This window comes from Corvus brachyrhynchos, unplaced genomic scaffold (assembly GCF_000691975.1).
Source record: "Corvus brachyrhynchos isolate BGI_N302 unplaced genomic scaffold, ASM69197v1 scaffold1002, whole genome shotgun sequence".
NCBI classification, from domain to species: Eukaryota; Metazoa; Chordata; class Aves; order Passeriformes; family Corvidae; genus Corvus; species Corvus brachyrhynchos.
The window spans coordinates 162700-168736 of record NW_008236758.1 but is presented as its reverse complement, the minus strand read 5'-3'; the positions used below and the strand labels follow the sequence as shown (position 1 = coordinate 168736).

The 6037-nt window shown below is 40.5% G+C and overlaps 1 protein-coding gene across 4 annotated transcripts in view; it reads right to left on the bottom strand.

The window, feature by feature from the left end:
* The window catches only part of AMPH (amphiphysin), a 135053-nt gene that overhangs the window by 116084 nt on the left and 12932 nt on the right, over positions 1 to 6037 (bottom strand). The window lies entirely within an intron of this gene.

Here is a 6037-nt window from a genome sequence, read left to right as displayed (position 1 = left end):
AGAGCAAGCAGCAAGAAAGGATGACAGAAGAAGAGAAAGAGAGAGAGAGGTAAGAAAGGAAAAGGGAAGATTAACAAACATGAAGATACAACTTTCCTGATACTAACTCTGCCTGCACATGTCAGCTGAGAATTAAATGTTTAGAGATGTACTATCAATAAAAATCACATTTTGGCAGTTTGCAAGACTGTCACATCATAAGGAGTATATTCATTTCTTTACTAATTAATCCAGAAACCATTGAAGAATAGAGAAGGAGGTCTGTGCTATTTTTTAAAATCAAAAAAATTTCCTTACCCTTTTAGTCTTCCACATTTCTTTAAATCCAAGTTCCATATTTCAAATTCACACTGCATCTCCAAAAGCACAGTGTATTTTTGGCCTTCAGCTAACCATGGACATTGACCTTATTCTGTTGTGCTTGTTTTCCACTTGCTGCTTTGCATAGAATGAATCCACTCCTTTACCATTTCCTGAATGTGTCCTGCAGTGACCATGCTGTGGTAGCAGCAGCCAGCCACCCTTTGCCTGTCTTCAGTTACTACTGTGCACTTTTCTCCTAATGAGTTTCTCTCCTGAGCAAGGTGAGCCATGGGAATGCCTGGCCTAAACCTGCCCCAGACCAACCTGCTTCTAGACTGAGCCATGCTCTCGCTTCTCTTCAGGCCCCAGTACATCTATAATCTTTTATTTTGCTTCTGTCTCCTCTGTGTTCTGCCTTTCACCAAAAGCCTCTGTCTCCTCTGTGATAAGAATGTGGTTAGCACAGATTTGAAAAAGATGAGGCAATCAATTAAATTCTTTCCTGATTGCCCTCATTAACCATTCCTTATGGTTCTTATAGGACTAAAATTTGTCCTATAGTTAAAATTACTGGCAACATTATTTTGAAAAACATACTTCATGCTCTCAGCAGATCCATTTCAGCAGTGTCTCTTCTGTAGTTAAAAAGTTCATTTGAACTGCATAGAGTGGCTATACCAGTGTGAAAAGATAACACCCACATAAACTAACAAGGATTTAGGTTACAATAGCAAGTTGAACAACAGGAAGCTTAGTTTAAACATAAGCAACAGCTTATGTTTACAACAGATCTGTACAGGTTTAAAAGGAATATAATATTTTAATTTATTCCTCTACATGTCCTGCATGCAAATAAGTCTTTAAACAACTTCCTGAATCTAAAACTAATACATGTATTTTATATGAAATATCAGTGTCATTTTTCAGATCTCAAAGACTGATTATTCTCCACAAAAAATGGATTGCCTTTATTTGATCAAGCTTCTTCTCTGTATGCAGTGTTTCATCTCCTACTCTATGATAAATATGTATTAACCCTTGTACATGTGGGTCATTTAACTGGGCTTTGGTGAGACATAAAGCATTAATCATGACTATAAATAACTGTTCTCCTGGCATTACAGACCACCACCTACCTCTGCTATATACTGCTAAACCCCATATACTTCTGTAAAGACACAACTAAATTCTTACCAAGGATCACAGTCTAGAAAGGAAATTCAGATTGTCTGTATTCTTTAGCAACTTTTATTTTCTCAAACCTCTACTTCGTTAAAAATAAAACATCAACCTACTCCTAACATGTTTTTCAATTTAACCTGGGAAAAGCAGGAAAGCCAGTGTCTTTCAAGCATGTGCAGGCTCATATGTACATACCCTCCTCTTTCATATTATAGATAAAGAGGATTGACTGCAGTTCACAGACTGTAGCACTGGCCTCTGTATCGCTACAAACCACAGATACAGCAATATTGTGGGTACAAAGAAATGGGGTTAGAAAGTGAGAAAGCTGAGACTTTAAGAGAACATCAAAGGAATTAATCTTCTACAGAGACATGGAGAAGAAAGCAGAGAATCTTATCTGGGAGTAAGCAGAAGCTTTTTGTCAGAAAAGAGGTCGTAAGAAAAAGAAGGCATGACAATAAAAAGTAGTAGCAGGGCACTGGGAGTCTGAGCCCAGAGCCTTGAAGTGTGGTGCAGTCCCTGACTTTTTTGTGCTTCTGCCCACTGAAAGGCCTCTGAGCATTCCCACTGCCCCACCAACATTCTGAGAAATTGTCTAAACAGAATTTTACCAACTAAGTGCTTGTCCACACAATTTTTCACTTGTAATTGGTTTTGTCCCCAATTCTGCAGAATGTCACACGTGCTAATGTCCTACAGATAATGAAGAATAATTATTGAGACAACAGAAAGAAAGGTAAAGCAACCAGGAAGAGGAACAGGCTATTTCCTACTTAGCTTTCTCATAGCACAAGTAGAAATGTGTTACATGTGTCTTTACTGCAGCCTAAGTTTTACCATGTCCTCTTAAACAGATTAATAAACTCCAATTAGCAGAGACTCAACATGGCCACACATGACACAATTGCTTTCCCAAGTTGGTCACTGGTTTATCATTCTGACTAACTAGCTATTCATCAAGTCTGGAATAAATGATTTTGTGTTTGAGAACAGCAAAGATTCAGTGTTGCACAGCACTGATGCTGATGCCACAGAACATTTAGGGAAGAGTGACCCAGCACTTGAATCACTATGGATTGGAGGGTCTGAGCAGCTGAGTTTTGCAGCAGAACCCAATGAACTAAACCAACCGCTCCCTAGGGAAAATGCCCTCTGTACTGAAGCAGCAGAGCCACCTTCTACTCCTTCTCCCCACACACTGCAGTCCCTGAGGCGAGTGAGAGTACTGGCATAGCAGGCAGTCACTGCTGCCTGATCAGGGTTTTTGTGGGGGTGAATCCCCCTGCATATATTTTAGGCAAGTGAAAAATCCCTCTGCCATCTTCAGGCACATTCAGGGTGCTACGGTCCTATTCATGTAGGCAACTGCAAAAAATGTGTTAAAGGGCATCTTTCACCCTTTATTTTTGTTTTCTCCCAAGGTCAGTATACTGTCTATCGTCCCACACTGGTGGGGAAAAAAGCCACTAAGAGAGGACTCCCCACAGCCTGGACAGGTGTGTTGCAGGAAAGGTGGGCACAGGCATTGAAAAACTCTCCCCTCCATGCTCACCCCCACCTTATACTTAGCCTGCTGTTCTCTGCCATTTATCCCCACTGAAATACCCTGCTATGACAGATGCTGGGCAGTTTTCTTCACTGTTCCTCCTAGCCAGCACATAAAACTTGGGCCGGTGAGGTGAAAAGCAATGTGTATTCTCCTTTCCTGCCCTCATCTACTGCTCTCTCACCCTCACCATCTACAGCAACTGGTTGCACCAGAGTCCAGCAGCACATCCTAATCTAGGAGGCAGGCACTGCTGATCAATCCAGACCAGAAATTCCAGCATTTTCCAGATACACAAGTTATCACCACCCCAACATTTCTCCTCTATGTGCCTATAAAATCACACTCTTAGAAGTGCCACAACAGGAAGGTGGCATGCACTGTGGAGTGTCTCCAGACCACTGACAGCTACTATGGGGCAGTCCTTGGCTCACAAACATTAAGTCTTAGACAATATAACAACGCCAGATAGACGATCTGCTAGAGGGGCAAGATGTAGTGAAGAAGGTGGCCAGACTACTACCAATGAATTAGTAATAGATTTTTTAAAATTTTGTTTTATTTTTAAGAGAGAGTTTAAGTGACGTGTAGAGAGAACAGTAGAGGAAGGGACCCATACTAAAGAACTAAAAAGGAAATGGGAAAGAAAAAAAGAGAAAAGATGAAACTGTCAAGCAATAATTGAGGATGAGGCAACCTTGATAATAAAAATGCTTTGGCCAGTGAACACAGAGCTATGGATCCCCATAAAACTTAAGAATCAGTACTTCTTTGACTTGTGGAAACTAAGTGAAAGTGAGGAAGAGTGTATTATGTAGCAACTTACAAGATCATGGTTAATACTGCATATAGGCGGTGAACTGGAACAGGAGAAACAGATTACCTTTCCTTACAAAGCAGGGAAAATATCATATGAGAACCTAATAGGAAGGAGCCTTGGGGGCTTTCTCTCCCCTTTCTTTCATGTGTCACACCCAGATAACCAAAATCTACGTCTACCTTTTAACCTGTACATTGGAAACTAAAATAATTGAAAGCAATTAATATTTTAATAAGAGCTACTGTTTCAACTGATTGAGAGGGTCATGTGATGACTCCAGTTAGATAGAGGGAATGCTGACAAAAGAGGAAAACCACTTCTAAATTTTGAGGCAAGAAGAAAGAACACATTCTTCTACAAAAAGGAAAGCTAGAACAGGGAACAAAGGACTTGAACTGCAAAAAAATACATTTACATTCTAAGAGAAGAGAACTTTCTGACTGGAGGTACCTAAGCAAAGGTATAGATCAATTTAGGGAAGCTGCAAAATTACCATTACAGACTTCAAAAGGCTGGCAAGAAAACCATTCCTGAGAATAATTTTAAGTACAGTTGATTCCACTTTCGTTTAGTAGAATGGGCCAGATAACCACTTGCACTCCATCTTTTCTATAATTTCTATTTAAAAAAAAAAGAACTTTCAAAAAAGGAAATTCAATTTTTCATTACACTTGAACTTGAAGATAGAAAAATATCATCTGCATAGTTTAGAGCATACCATTCACATGAGAAATTATTGACTTATTATTGGTTTTGTTTATAAACTCAGAAATTAAGAACTAGGTCTTCAGAGGTGAAGTTACCTCATTACTGTGTGTGCTTGTGCCAGCACATCCCCAAATTTTGAGGCACGTCATAATGCTGTAATGACTTCAATATAATAGATTTTGTAATATCTGTGGGGCCAACATTTTAAATCATTAGACAGGAGTTTGCTTTATGAACCCAAGGCTGCTAGAACCATGTCATCACATTGCAAGCAGGTCAGCACAGCTGTAATATATGTAACATGCCTTTCACAAGTATATTCTTGCACATACTAGTCTCCTGCCTCAGAGCAGACATTATCAGTTACAGAACAGAACTTGTACAGAACCACAAATTCTCTTCCAGATGAAAGTTCACTGTTTCCTTTCATACAATCTCCTCCTTTACAACATTTTAAACCCTTGTTATGCCTTCAAAGTTCCCATAAACTGGAGTATGTACTGGTTTAACTTTCAGATGAAACCACATATATTACTTAGAAATTAAACATCAAAAAACACATTATCTGGATTTTCAGAAGCTACATAAGAAATGCCCAGGAACAAACCTTACTGCAACCGAATTTTGGAAGTGTTGTGACAGCACCAGCTGCATTTATTATGAGAGGGTCAATGAGAGGTGATCAGTGAACCCATGTCTACCAGTGTTGAAAAGGCATTAGGACAGTGCCCTTAAAGCCATGCTTTTACTTTTGGTCAGCCCTGAAGTGGTAAGGTGGTGGGACTGGATGGTTATTGTAGGTCTGTTTAAACGGAACTATTTTATTCTACTCAAATTTTTTTTCTCCTAGCTGCTCCTTCCCCTACCACTGCACACTGGGGAAATCTCTGAAGACAATTCTTCCCAGCCCTGCACTAGCAGAAGGCACTGAATATCCAGAAACATCTCCCAGCCTAGGCACTGGTTCTGTCACCTGTGGGAAGGAGGTGTGTACTGTCTGAGGGGGGCCAGAGCTGTGGATCATCTCAAGATGATGCACACCACACAGTGTGATGTGTTTTTTTTAAACTCATCAGTGTTCAGCTAAGATAGGTTTTCACAGGATGGCAAAACACCACATCAATGACACTAGCAAGGCTCAAAGATCGAGCCTTCAGTCGGGTGAAGGATGTGCTTCTCATCTAAATGGTTGCAGACATCTCAAGAATTGAACAGTACCTGTTGATCTTCTGGTGGATTGTTTTTCCTTTTTTTGTACTCATTTTTAGAATTGCCTGAGCTGTTTCCCTCACAAAAACATACTAAAACCACAAGAGCCTGAGAACAGCAGCACAATCTCACAGGGAAGGTCCATCTGGCCCAATAGTCTGTCTCCGAAGTGTCCAACCACCAGTGTCGGAAGAAGAGCACATGAGCACTGAAGCCTAGTCCTGCCAGGACGTGGGGGTGCTCACAGGCCTCAGTGGCTGGGGCGC